Here is a 15,740-nt window from a genome sequence, read left to right as displayed (position 1 = left end):
TCATTTTTTTTACTCCACATACCAGATGGAACTATGTGTTTCTACTCAAACACTATGTTTTCCTCCTTTCAGGGCTATATTCATATTTTTCTGTGAGCCTAATAGGAAAGCTCTTCCTTCATTTTTGCCTACCCAAATATATTTAACTATTCTTTAAGATCTACTTTCTAAGTTACCATCACAAAACCTTCCTTAATCAATCCATACAGATGAAAGATCATTGCATCATAAGATTGACCACAGAATGTTATACACTTTAGTTAGAATTTTCTAAAACACATGACCTCTACTGGATAATTCCTTGAGTATAAGATCATCTTAATTCTATATCCTGCACAGCATAGTATACCTACTGCAAAGTTCTGCACAAAATAGATATTTTATAAATGTTTGTTGAATTGAGATTGAACTAAATCTCCAGAAAACAGGGTTTTCTCCCATGTTAAAACCAGGGCCAGAATATTCTAGATCTTGAAATTTTCTTTCTGTGCACACATCAGGAACTTTTAAACAATGTTTCAAATTGTCTATCCCTTTAGAAGGTAACCATTCCCCATGTCAGTTGTTATCAGAGTTATTTTATGCAATAAATTACTAAATCACAACAGTGTCTTAGGTATGAAATGAATTGAGATTTGTGTGTTAAGGTGAATATAATTATAAGCTTGGAATCAGAAATTTCAGGGGGTTAATCTGGAAATAACTAATTGTTCGATAAAAACATCTGGGCTTTAATTTTGATTACAATTCTTTTCCTTTCTACCTTGCAGACTATTGAAATTATTTTAATCAGTTTCTTAGGTTGGGTGGAAGGCCAGCACCCATATGACTAGCTCAGACTGATTCTGGAGACAAAAGAGGCCCTAGGCAGCCTGCAGCTGGGGACAGATAGGCCTGGCATGGGAGGGAGATAAGCAGCTTGAGCAGCAAGTGAGGGAGATGCAGCACCTAGGCTTCCTCCTCCTTCTCACCCTCCTTGCGCTGCTGGCTCTCACCTCCATGGTGGTCAAAAAGAAAGTTAAGGTGAAGAAGGTCATCCCAGAGAATGAGAGCACAGAGTGGACCTGGGGACCCTGCATCCCCAACAGCAAGAACTGCTGCGTGGGTTTCCGTAAGAGCACCTGCAGGGCCCAGATTCAGCGCATCCAGTACAGAGTGCATTGCAACTTGAAGGAGTTTGGAGCCCGCTGCAAATACAAGTTTGAGAGCTGGGGGGCGTGTGATGGTTGAACAGGCACTGAAGACCGCCAAGGCACCTTGAACCAAGGACCCAAGGCACCAAAGCACCAAGGACCGGTACAATGCGCAGGAGACCATCCTCATGAATAAGTCTGTACTCCCAAGACCAAAGCCAAGGCCAAAGCCAAGAAAGGGAAAGGAAAGGAATGAGGCTAGGTCGGTATGCCAAAAGGCCCCTGGCCTTACCTAGGACCAGGTCTGCACCTTTCCCTCCCACATGCCCAAGATATACCTTACCACCTACCAGTGCCTTTGCATGTTAGCTTTATCAATCATGCCCTACCTGTTATCTTACTCCCACCCAGGATGCAAGTGCCTATACTGGAGAGGGTCAAGATTCTGGGAAGCTTGAGCCTCTCCCTGGAGGGATTTGATTCCCAATACCCTCTTCATTCTTCCCCACCATGATACCTGTTACTGAAAAATAAATAAAATGAACTGACTTTTTTCCCCCAATAAAAGCTTTTCTTTTTAATATTAAAAACGAAATTATAGTAATCCACTTATTCATTTATCGATTATTTATTGAGGTCCTGCATTGCATCATGCACCATTTTGGGAACAGGAACAAAAACAGTGAATATTACAGACAAGGTTCTTACTCTTGAGACTACATTCTAAGTGGGAAAAAGATGAACTACCAAATAATAAATAGGAAAATATAAGGTAGTAATAAATTACGTGATAGGGCTGACACTAATTAAGGCCACATGTTCAGGAATGACTTTACTAAAAATGTGTGAACTAAGTCCTGATTGGAGAGAAGGAACAAGCCCTGTGAAGACTTGCAATCAGAATGGTTGAGACAAAATGAATAGAATATATAGAAACATAAAGTGTTTTGGTACAAAATTATGGATATGTTTAGTTAAATCACACTAATGGATATAGTAGTAGAAAATGAGAGAGGAAAAACCAGCATACTCTAAATAACTTAAATCCTGGGATGTTATGATAAAGAGATTTTCCTAGGTATTATGGGAAGTCTACAGAGAGTATTAATCAGGGAAGTACACAATCATTAGGCCTTTATGAGGTATATTTGACAAACAACTATGTGGCATACCATTTGCTATTTTACAATGTGTATATTGTGAAATGATTTCTGCAAACTAATATGTTCATCACCTCATAGAATTACCTTTTTTAGGAAGATATATTCCCTTAAAAATTTAGAGTGTACAGTGCATTATTTTTTGATTATCATGCTATAATTAGGTCTCTAGAAGTTATTAATCTTTTTATTGAAAGTTTTTATCCTTTGAACAGCCTCGCTCCATTTCCCCTGATTTCACAGCTGCTCTTCTACTCTCTTGTTTCTATGACATTGACTTTTTAAAATTTAACATATAAGTATTTGTCTTTCTGTGTGTGGTTTGTTTTGCTTAGCATGACATTTACCAGGTTCATGCATGTTTTTGCAAATGGTGGGATTCACTTCTTAAAAAGCTAAGTAATATTCCATTGTGTGTGTGTGTGTGTGTGTGTTTAAAATTTCTTTTTCTATTCAACTATCAGTGGACACTTGGGTTGCTTCTGTAGCTTGGCTATACAAATAATACTGTAAAGAATATGGAAGTGCAGACAAGGGCAGGTTTTATGATTGAGTAAGCAGAGCTATTAGTAGGTTATCGTGGCTTCCCTTTCTTATTACACACTCCCCAACCACTAAGATATGCTGATAGCCTCAATATTCGTGGGTAAAGTTAGAAAAAAGTGGGCCTCTGGGGCAGCATCTTGTATGATTGAATGAGTCATACTCACTACATACTCACTTTCCCTAATTGGATAAATTTTGGCCAAAAAACATCTCCTGGCACTCAGCTATGCTACCTTCAGGAAGCAATATTGCAAGTGAAATGAAATTGTTCTAGTTACCCTCTTCAACACATTTATTCTCAGTTTATGATACCACAATACAGTGGAACTTCTCTGTTGGACTCCCATAAAGATACTTTTATCTGTGGACATTTGTCTAAATCAATGCTTATATGGGGTATGATGATAGAAAGCTTTTACTTTGCCATTTCAATGATATCAGCTCCTCCTGATGAAATCTTATTTATATTGAAGAAAACATCAGCTGTGTCAAGTGCATTAATTTGAGTCAATAACTGGTTGTACATTATCCTAGATAGATGTTGACTAATTATAAGGCATTCACATTTCACTCCCAAAACGTACAAATGCTCAATACAATTTTGTCATTAAAAATTTAACATGAGAGCAGGCTAAAGAAAAGGAAAAAAATCTATGGATTTTAGCTGAATAGGAATAGAACCAAGGGGTGAATGCATAATGCATAATATGAGTTGTATGTAGCTTAGGAGGCTAAAGTATAGGATCATAAAGTGGCCTTAGATTTGTGTGAGCAACTGAAATTAAAGCCATCTGCATAAAACTGAAACACTAAATGAATGTTATATTCATGTAAATGAAACTAGGAAAACTCCACCAATACTGTTCACGGAATTTATGAATTATCATATGCCCACTACTGTAAGAGGAAAGAAGAATGTTCTTTTAAAAATTAAAACCCTGAGGCTGTACAAATACTGGATATGTGATTCATATTTAAATTAACTTCATGCTTTTGGAAACCAGAGTCAAGGAATCAATATGAAACCTGATCAAAGACTAGTGAAACCATAGTAAAAGCAAATAGATAAGCATTCTGTTGTGACTTCAACAATTCAGGGATCACTGGACACCTAAAGGAAGAAAATAAACAAAAATATGAGTTCATATTTTTTACTTAATTAGGGAAATTATTCACAATTAGAGATATATACACACATACACATAGGGAAAATAATGACAAAAATTTAAGACAATAGAATGTTATGAGTCTCTGAATTAAGTAGTATAAAATTTATAAAGGAATTTAAGAAGAAATTTACACCATAATAGAATTAAAGAATGCTATACTTTAAAGTGGGCTATATTTAAAATTAAAAACTCAACAAACAAAATAGTTTGACACAGTTGGAGAAAGCATTAGTCATTTTTGAAAGTCAGAGATTATGGAAAATGCTCAGCAATACAGAAAAATAAAGATGGAAAATAAGAAATAATAATAATTTGAGATGTGGAGAATATAATGTTCAACTTACATGTTGTGGACTGAATGGGTACTCCCAAATTCATATGTTGAAACTGTAATCCACAATGTGATGGGGAGGTGGGGACTTTAGGAGATGATTAGGTTTAAATTATGCCATAAGGGTTGCAACACTGATGATGGTATTAGTTCTCTAATAAAATAATAGAGGAAGGGAATGAGAGCGAGTGAGAGAGAGAGAGAGAGAGAGAGAGAAAGAGAGAGAGGAGAATCTGTGTGTATACATAAAGAGTAAAGACCATGTGAGCACACGATGTGAAGGCAGCAGTCTACTAGCCAGAAAGAGATCCATTGTCCAAACCTGACCCTCCTAGCACTCAGATTTGGACTTCTAGGCCTCCAAAACCATCAAAAATAGTGTCTGTTGTTTGAGACAACCAGAATATGAAATTTCTATATAACAGACCAAGTATAATAAGACATACTAGATGTAAAGGGGGCTAAAACAGGAGAGAATAGAACAACTCATTAATCATTCTCCAACAATGAAGAAACAGATACATCTTCAAATTGTAAAAAAAAAAATTTAAGTAGAATAAATGCAAGTAAATATAAACCTGAAAATATTGTGGTGTAGACTTACAGTAGAATAAAACAAAGAGAAAGAGAAATGTTGAAAGCAATCAGAAAAAATACAGTTTATCTACACACAAATAATTAGACTGATATTATATTTATCATTAGCAATAATTGAATCCAGCAAACCAAAGGATATTATTATTAATAGTCTGAAAGTTGAAAAGGATAAGAATTGTGATGTCCTTTCAACAATGAGGAAATTTTAGCCCATAAATTTTTATTGAATTAAATATTTAACTATTGCCAGGTTGACATTCTGAAATCTCTGTTTCCAGGCATAATGGTCTGTTCACCTTAACACACAAATCTTAGTTCATTTGATACCTAAGCCTCTTTTGTCATTTAATAACTTGTTGAGTAATAACACTTGAATAAATAAACTGACATGGTGAATGCTTTTTTCTGCATTGAATGTACAGCTGTTTAAAAAACTGAGCTGTTAAAAATATGAGTTAAAATTGGAGGAAGTATACTGGGTTAAAATTTTTAAAAGGCATTTTAAAATATCCACATGCTTAATACTAGGTGAAACCAAATGAAATTGTCAATCTTTCTCCTAAAATTAATGCCAATTTTATATAATTGAATCTAAGGGACTCTATTATTCAGTACAGTCATGTGTTTGTAAATTTCATGGAAAATGTTCTGAAAAGATACACAGCAAATTTATAAATCATTTACCTTTAAGGATGAAAAGAAAGACAAGATTTAGGGATGGTAAACAGAAGAGACCTTAGACATACATGTGAAATTTTAACTTTTTCAAAGCATAATGTCTAGGCACAGTAGCTCATACCTGTAATTTCAGTGGCTCAGGAGGCTGAGGCAGGAGGATCGCAGGTTCAAAACCAGCCTCAGCAACTTAGTGAGGCTATAAGCAAACTAGTGAGATTACTTTTCAAAATAAAAAATCAAAAGTGCTGGGATGTGGCTTGGTAGTTAAGTGCTCTTGGGTTCAATTCCTGGTACCAAAAAAAAAAAAAAAAAAAAAAAAGAGGAATGAGTAAGTGTGTATGTATGTTTATAGTTAAAATTTGTTTTCAAATATTATCTGATTATATCTATTGAGTGCCTATTATGTACAAGTCCCATGGCAGCAAAGTTTTGGTGTAGTTTTACATTGTTTTATTGGTACTTCCAGCTGAGAAAAAAATTTATGCCTAAATATTTTAAATTAAGCCTGCTTACAATATAGGTTTTTGATCCATTCTTATAATTGGAACTACACACAACCTATTATCAGAGCTGGATCACGTTTACCAGATAAATAGATTGTTTTTAAATAAAAGTTATTCAACATTGCCTAAGCCCTTTATTTCAAAGTTTCAGTACTGATCCACACAGACTAGAAAAGTTTTAAGTTAGTGCATAAAACAAGTTTTCAATAGGACTTCGTCTTCCAAGTTGGAGAAAAACCCAGTATTCATTCCAAATTGCTGCTGGGGTAAGAAGGAAGTGAACTGCAGAGTGAGCTGTCAGCAACTCCCCAGGATCTGAAGGAGCCCAAAAAATGCTCTCCACATTCTGACCTGTGCTGTCAATCATGATTCACCAATAGCCCATTCTTCTTAAACATTTATCATCTGTTCACCAGACATCAGCAATTGGATATAATTTTTGCATTATTTGGGGGATAAAGAGGGAGCAAGTATTTCCTCTACTTTCCACATTTTGTGTGCTTACATGGAAGAGAGTTTCTTCCTTTGTATATCAAAGTGACCTACACTTAAACAACAGAAATATTAAAAGTAAATAAAGCCATTTAGAATTAAAATAATTATTTGAAAGAACTCAGCATCTATCAGAGAGCGTTAACTTAAAATATTAAGCTGCATAAGGCACATCTGTTAGTGTGTTAACCCGAGTAAACAATAAACAAACATAAATAAAAATATGACACTTTCATTTGAGTAATTTGTTACTCACCTTCTCTAATATTAGTAATTTTTCAATTATATGCAAGGGGAAAAATTCCATGCATTGAATTGTAATCATTGGCTTAATTCATGTCAACTGATCTGACAGGCCTCAGTTTTTTATCCCAATTTGAAAAAGTCTGCCTTCTGATTTTTTAATTCTTCTGTGAAAGTGTCAGGCATGATCTCAGTTCAACTCTCTAGTCAAATTAGGTTTTTATTGCCTTAAAATGTTTACTTTTCTTTTCGTTTTTTGGTATGGGGATTGAACCCAGGTGGGTTAACAACTGAATCACATTCCTAGCCCTTTTCATTTATTTATTTATTTATTTATTTATTTATTTATTTATTTATTTATTTATTTATTTATCTATTTGTTTATTTTTTCATTTTTATATATACATGACAGTATATTTTGATATATTATACATACATGGACTATAACTTATTTGAATTAGAAGTCCAAAATGGGTTTTGTTTTAATCTCCAATTTCCACACAATTTCAGTCATTTCTTAACATGGAGAAAGATGAAGACTCCCTATATTAATTTTACAAAGAAATTTCTGTATTGAGGTAATTTTCAAGAAAATTAGGAAATATTAGGAAATTATTCTCAATGATTCAACTGCTTCTATATGTACCTGTGCTCTCATAATAAACTGCTTTCATATTCCCTCTTGTCATTGATTGCTTGCTCCCCATTTACACTCTGAGAATTACAGTGTAAATGATAATAAGAAGAAAATATAGCATTTTCTTCTTCAAATTACCTCATAGATGGAAGACTTTACAGGAAGCAGTGTGAAGAAATCTAATTGCATACAAGACACTACTCCAAAGCAGAAAATCACAGGCCCTCCTGATGTTAAAGAAAGAGGGAAAAATTAGAAAATAATTTCACATTTTGTAAATAAGCAATCTGAGGTTTAGAGATATCAGCTGATTAAGAGCACACAGCAAGTTAGTGGCAAAACTGAGTCTAGAATTTGGATCTATAATTCCTAAACTGATTAATTCCTACTACCATATGGCAAGAAAAGATTTGTAGAATAAAATAAAGGAAAAGGATATAAATTAAGACATTTATTTTATGCTGTTTTAGGTCACAATCTCAATAATAACATCACAGATATTCAATCTTAGAAACAGATTGAATCTGTTATAGCAACTCAAGTCCTACATTATTTAGTGTTAATCATCAGAGAAAAGAAGAAAAAGAATGATCTAAGATGTTCTTGTTACAACAAAGCAATCAGAATACATGGTCTATTTAGATAAAATTGTCATAGGCGGGTATCCTATTCAGCAAAGTAACATGGTGCAAAAATCTATACCTTAAGCTATGAGTTCATATTAATTTCCAGAGGGGTAATGTCACCATTTACTTCTGTTTGTAGGGAAACTACTGCAATGTTCCAAACATATAAAATAAAGGTGCTCTTACATTCTTGCCTGCTACATATTACATGAGTTATGGAAAGGTTCATGTTTGTTCTTGGTATCATATATAAGAAGTTATTCTTCCAAGTTAAGGTTTTGATAAGTACAGGCAGGTTCATGAAATCAGTGTCTGTCAGCAAAACAAAGTCTCACTAGCTTTTGTAGATACCTCACAAGCTACCTTTAATTTTAGTTCACAAACTGCAATGAAAGACATTAAGGCATCTCAAAAAAACTCAGAGTTGCAACAAGTTATTTTAAAAACTTGAGGAAAACAAGTAATCAATAGCTATCATATACACATTGCACTACAAGTACATTTTCAATATTAGATAATGGTAAAATTCCTTTGACTGTCACTTGTTTGTGACATTGGTTTTTCTGAAATTGATATGGCAAAAGCAACTATGGATAGAGATGAGGATATGATGTCATATAATACCAGGGAGTTACTTTATGGTGATTTTGCATATTTTCATTGTGGGAGTGGATATAAAAATTTAAGCATGTGATAAAACTGAAAAAAAACTCTAAAATATGCACTAGTAAATGTATATAAAATCTGATGAAATCTAATTAATATCTGAAGCTTGTACCAACTTCATTTTCTTGCTTTTAATATTATATTACAGTTATGTAAAATATTACCATATTTGGGAAAAAAGGTGAAGGATGAACAAGACCTTTCTGTATGTATTTTTAAATATATTTATTGAGTTATCATTCTCATTTCAATAATATAATTTAATGTTTTTAGTATATATAGAGTTGTGCAACCACCAACACAATTTTAGAGTAGATTTATAATTACAGATAGAAACCCTGTAGGTCGTTGCTGTTAGACTAATTCCTCTCTCCCTAGGTAACCACTAATATTCTTTCTATACAAATTTGTCTGTTCTGGAAATTTGGCATAAATGGTGTCATATAATACATATGCTTATTGTGACCAGCTTATTTACTTGGCATAATGTTCTCAAGGTTCATCTATGTTAGAGAACATATTAATATTTTATTTCTTTTATCACCAAAAATATTCTCTTGTATGGTTGTGCATTTTGTTTTCCATGTATCAGTATATGGGCATTTGGATTTCTCCATTTTTTATAATGTTGCCATGAACATTCATGTACAAGTTTTTATACTGACGTGTGTTTTGTATTTTATTTTATTTTATTTATTTTTAATTATCTTTTTTAATTTATATTTTATTTTATTACAGACTGCATTTTGATTCATTGTACACAAATGGGGTACATCATTTCGTTTCTATGGTTGTACACGATGTAGATTCATACCATTCGTGTAATCATACATGTACATAGTGTAATGATGTCTGTCTCATTCCACCATTTTTCATACCCCCACCCTCTCATTTCCTTCTACATAAAGTTTCCCTATTCTTCTCTCACTCCCTACCCCCCCACCCCCATTATATATCATTCTCCACTTATCAGGCAAAACATTCGAACTTTGCTTTTTTGTGATTGGCTTACTTCATTTAGCATGATATTCTCCAATTCCATCCATTTATTTGCAAATGCCATAATATTTTTCTTCTTTATGGCTGAATAGTATTTCATTGTGTATATATACGAGAGTTTCTTTATCCATTCATCTGTTGAAGGCATCTAGGTTGGTTCCACAATCTAACTATTGTGAACTGAGCTGCTATAAACATTGATGTAGCTGTGTTAACTGTGGTTTGCTGATTTTAAGTCCTTTGGATATAAACCGAGGAGTGAGATAACTGGGTCAAAAGGTGGGTCCATATCAAGTTTTCTGATGATTCTCCATACTGCTTTCCAGAGTGGCTGCACCAGTTTGCAACTCCACCAGCAATGTAAAAGTGTGTCTTTTTCCCACATCAATGCCAACATCTATTATTGTTTGTGTTCTTGATAATAGTCATTCTAATTGGAGTGAGATGAAATCTTAGAGTTGTTCTAATTTGCATTTCTCTAATTACTAGAGATGTTGAAAACTTTTTCATATATTTATTAATTGCCTGTCTGTCTTCTTCTGTAAAGTGTCTGACCAGTTCTTTGGCCCATTTATTGATTGGAATCTTTGTATTTTAGGTGTAAAGTTATTTAAGTTCTTTATAAATTTTGAAGATAAGTGCTCTATCCAAATTGTGTGTGGAAAAGATTTTCTCCCACTCCGTAGACTCTCCCTTCACATTCTTGATTATATCCTTTGCTGAGTCCATTCCATTTATTGATTCTTGCTATGATTTCTTGTGCTTTGGGAGTCTTGTTGAGGAAGTCTGATCCTAAGCCAACATGATGAAGATTCGGGCCTACTTTGTCTTCTATTAGGTGCAGGGTCTCTCGTCTAATTCCTATGTCTTTGATCCATTTTGAGTTGAGTTTTGCACAGGGTGAGAGATAGAGGTTTAATTTCATTTTACTGCATATGGATTTCCAGTTTTGCCAGTACCATTTGTTGAAGAGGCTATCTTTTCTCCATTGTATGTATTTGGCTCCTTTGTCTAGTATGAGGTGACTGTATTTATGTGATTTTGTCTCTGTGTCTTCTATTCTGTACCATTTGTCTGCCTATCTATTTTGGTTCCAATACCATGCTGTTTTTGTTGCTATTGTTCTGTAGTATAGTTTAATGTGTGGTATTGTGATACCTCCTGTTTCACTTTTTCTACTCAGGATTGTTTGGGCTATTCAAGGTCTCTTGTTCTTCCAGATGAAGTTCATGATTGATTTCTCTATTTCTATGAGGAATGTCATTGGGATTTTAATTGGAATTGCCCTGAATCTGTATAGGGCCTTTGGTAGAATGGCCATTTTAACAATGTTAATTCTGCCTATTCAAGAACATGGGAGGTCTTTCCATCTTTGAAGGTTTTCTTCAATTTCTTTCTTTAATGTTCTGTAATTTTCATTGTAGAGGTCTTTCACCTCTTTTGTTAGATTAGATGCTCCATCGTTTGGGACATAAATATTTAAAATTGTTATATCATGCTGTTTTATGCTTCCCTTAAGCAGTGTGAAATGTCCTCCTTTATCCCTTCTGACTAACTTAGTTTTAAAGTCCACTTTATCTGATATGAAGATGGAGACCCCTGCTTTTTTACTGGGTCCATGTGCATGGTATGTTTTTCCCCATCCTTTCACCTTTAGTCTGTGGATGTCTTTTTCTATGAGATGACTCTCTTGAAGGCAGCATATTGTTGGAGCTTTCTTTTTAATTCGATCTGCCAGACTGTTTTTTGATTGATGAGTTTAGACCATTGATATTGAGGGTTATTATTGAGATATGATTTGTATTCCTGGTCATTTTGGCTTATTTTTGGTTTTTTACTCATCCTTTGATTGGCTTTTCCTTTAGGGTAGTTCCTCCCTATGCTGAATCTTGTTGTTGCTTTTCACTTCCTCCTCATGAAATATTTTGCTGAGAATATTCTGCAGGGCAGGCTTTCTATTTATAAATGCTTTTAACTTTTGTTTATCATGGAGAGATTTTATTTCATTTTCAAATCTGAAGGTTAGTTTTGCTGGGTATAGGATTCTCGGTTGGCATCCATGTTCTTTCAGAGCTTGAAAGATATTGTTCCAGGCCCTTCTTGCTTTTAGAGTCTGGGCTGAGAAATCTGCTGATATCCATATTGGTTTCCCCTTATATGTAATCTGATGCTTTTCTCTCGCAGCCTGTAAAATCCTATCTTTATTTTGTATTTGAGGTATTTTCATTTTGATGTGTCTTCATGTAGATCTGTTGTAATTTTGTGCATCTGGTTTTCTGTAAGCCTTTTGTATTTGATTTTCCATTTCATTTTTCAGGTTTGGGAAGTTTTCTGATATTATGTCACTGAACAGGTTGTTCATGACTTTGGTTTGTATCTCTCTGCCTTCCTCAATCCCAATAATTCTTAAATTTCGTCTTTTCATGATATCCCATAATTCTTGGAGGTTCTGTTCATGACTTCTTAACATCTTCTCAGTTTGTTCAGCTTTATTTTCAAGATTAAATATTTTGTCCTCATTGTCTAAGTTTCTGTCTTCCATGAGATCTATTCTGTTAGTGATGCTTTCTATTGAGTTTTCATTTGTTTTATGATTTCTTTTAGTTCAAGTATTTGTTTGTTTTTTTCAGAATCTCTATCTCTTTATTGAAGTGTCCTTTTGCTTTCTGCATTTGCTCTTTTAACTGTAATGGTCATGCATTGCCTGCATATGCTCTCTTATCTCATCTTTTGCTTGATGAATCATTTTAGTTATGTAGATTCTAAACTCTTTTTCTGTCATTTATACTGCCATGCTGTCATTGGATTCTATCACAATAGCATGTTGGTTTGTTAGGGACACTTTCTTCCCCTGTTTTTTTCATATTGTTTTTATATATTCCCCTCTAGCAGTGAAGATCAGAGATACTGAAATTTCCCCTTGCAGGCTTATTATGACCCTGCAGTTTTCCACTACCTCTCCTTTGAAGGGGAGATCAATACCAATAACACCCAATACAGAGAAAATGCAGCCCTGAAACAGATAGCCCCTATAAAGACTTTAACATTATTGTAATGAACAAGATTAGTTTTATTACTATTAACAGTATTTCTTGTTGTGAACAGGAGGATGGGGAAGGGTGTAGGATATAAGTGAGTAAATAGAGGTACCTGTCAAAGGGCCTCCAGTCTCCTGTAGGTGTCTCAGGAAGGGAGCTGCCCTTTCAATGATGATGACCACGCCCTCAGGAATGATTCAAAATGCCTGCACCAACCTCCAAAGAAGCCAGGGAGCCCCAGTGAGGGTGCACTGAGTCAGCACAGAGGCAGGCGCAGTGTCCCTCAGAAGTAGGGGAACAGCCGGGCAAGCTCAGCTACTGGCCTCCATCCTAGGTGTGGGGGCAGGCTGGGGGGCTCAGCACCAGCATCCGACCTTGGTGTGGAGGGGCAGGCAGGCTCAGTGATGGCATCAGATCTCCTGTTTTGTATTTTACAATTTATGTTTCAATCCTCTCAGGTTTATACTGACTCTGAAATTGTTGAGCCATATGATAGCTCTGTTTAACCTGTTGAGTAATTATCAGACTATTTTCTGTAGAAATGTATAACTCTATGTTTTCACTAGCAGTACATTAGATTCTTATTTATTATCCATATTTTCTCTAACACACTACCTAGATTTTAAATTGCCTCAGTCCTAGTGGATATGAAGTTCTATATCATTTTTATGTGAATTTTCCTGGTTATTATTATTTTTGAGCATCCTTTTCTTTGTTTAGTGGCCACCTGCATATGTTTATGGAGAAATATCTATTCATATACTTAGCCCATTTTAATTGCATTATTCATCTTTTATTACTGAGTTGAAATAGATACAAATCACTTTACAGAGATATGATTGAAAATATTTCTTCCACTCAATAGTTTGTCTCTTTTACTTTATTGAAAATGTTCTCTGAAATATATTCTGTATGAAATGGAATCTGTAGATCATTGAGCAGTTACCATTTTAACAATAGTAAGTCTTTTGATTCATGATCATTGGAAGTCTTTCTATTTATTTGGATCTTTAATCTTTTTAAATTTTTTATTATGGTGGGAGCACTTCAAATGATATTTAATCTTCAGCATAAGCATAACGTTGTATAGCAGATGTCTAGAAAATACTCATTCCATAACTGAAACCTTATACTCAATGAACAACTTTTGATTCACCCTACCCCTAATCTTCTGGCAGCTATGCTTGTACATTCTGCTTCAACTTTTCTAAAGCATTTTGTAGATCTACAAGATAAGTTTATCACCACATTATTTTTTAAAGTTATTAATGTGTTAAAATGATTCATAATAGTGGGGTTTTTTGACATATTTATATATGCTCACAACATAATTTGCTCTCTTTAATTCCCCAGTTCTTTCCATTTTCCTCCCGTCTTCCCTCCCTCAATCTCTTTCCTCTATTCTACTGGTTTTCCTTCTATTTACTTCTTTTTAAAATGGGTTAATTATACTTATACATAATATTGGAATTCATTGTAATATATTCTTATATGCAGTAGCACATTTTGGTCAGTTTCATTCCAGAGTTCCTCCCTCTTTCCCTCCCCTTTTCCCCTCTCATCTTTCCCATTCCTCTACACTACTGTTCTCCCTTCTATTTTGATAAGAACCTTCTTTGGAATTCCTTCTTTCTCTCTAGTTTGTGCATATAAGAGAAAACATTCCATACTTGTTTCTCTGGGTCTGGCTTACTTCATTTAACTTGATATTCACCAGTTGCATACATTTACTAGAAAAATGACATAACTATTATTCTTTTTAAAAATCTGTTCTAATTGGTTATACATGACAGTAGAATGCATTTTGACACATTGTATACAAATGGAGCACAACTTCTCATTCTTCTGACTGTACATGGTGCAAAGTCACACCCATCAATGCAATCATACATGTATATAGGGTAATTATTATTCTTAATGGTTGAGTAGAATTATTATGCCACATTTTCTTTATCCATTCATCCTTTGATAGACACTGAGGCTGTTTTCACAACTTGGTTATTTTGAATTGTGCTGATATACACATTGGAATAGAGGCATTGCTATAGTGTAGTGATTTCAGTTTTTTTGGATGAATACCAGGGAGAGGAATAACTGGGTACTATGATTGTTCCATTCCTAGTTTTTGAATGATTCTCCATACTGTTTTCCCTAATGGTTGTACTAATTTGCAGTTCCATCAACAATGTATGAGTATTCATTTCTTTCACATTCTTGTTTGCCTTTATTATTTGTAGTCTTGATTGCCATTCTAGGTGGGGTGAGATGAAATTTCAGTGTAGTTTGATTTGCATTTCCATGATTACTGAGAATGTTAAATATTTTCCATGTATTTGTTGGCTATTTGCATTTTTTCTGTAGAGAAATGTCTGTCTAGTTTATGGATTTATTGATTGGGTTATTTGTTTTCTGGTGTTAGGTTTTTAACTCTTTATATATTCTGTATATTAATCCTCTGCAAGAAGAGTAGGCAAAGATTTTCTACCATTTTTAGACTCTCTGTTCATGCTCTTATTTATTTCCTTGGCTATGTAAGAGCTTTTTTTAAATTTATTTTTATTGTAAACAAATGGGATACATGTTGTTTCAGTTTGTACATGGAGTAACAGCATACCATTTGCATATTCATATATTTACATAGAGTAATGATGTTTTTTTCATTCTGTTATTTTTTCCTCCCCCCCCACCCCTCCCACCTCTCTTTTCCCTCTATACAGTCCCTCTTTCCTCCATTCTTGTCCCCCTCCCACCCCCCATTAAGTGTGTCATCATCTGCTTATCAGTGAGATCATTCCTCTTTTGGATTTTTGAGATTGGCTTATCTCACTTAATATGATATTCTCCAATTTCATCCATTTGCCTGCAAATGCCCTAATTTTATCATTCTTTATTGCTGAGTAATATTCCACTGTATATATATAC

General features: G+C 34.3%; 1 pseudogene across 1 annotated transcript; it reads left to right on the top strand.

Moving 5' to 3' along the window:
- Window positions 1–939: 939 nt before the first annotated feature.
- On the top strand, window positions 940–1,389 carry LOC306651113 (midkine-like; annotated as a pseudogene). Its single transcript has one exon. The product of its transcript is annotated as a midkine-like (transcript).
- Window positions 1,390–15,740: the final 14,351 nt, after the last annotated feature.

This window comes from Sciurus vulgaris, assembly GCF_902686455.1.
Source record: "Sciurus vulgaris genome assembly, chromosome: X".
In the NCBI taxonomy this organism is placed as follows: Eukaryota; Metazoa; Chordata; class Mammalia; order Rodentia; family Sciuridae; genus Sciurus; species Sciurus vulgaris.
This window is presented reverse-complemented; position numbering and strand designations above follow the sequence as displayed.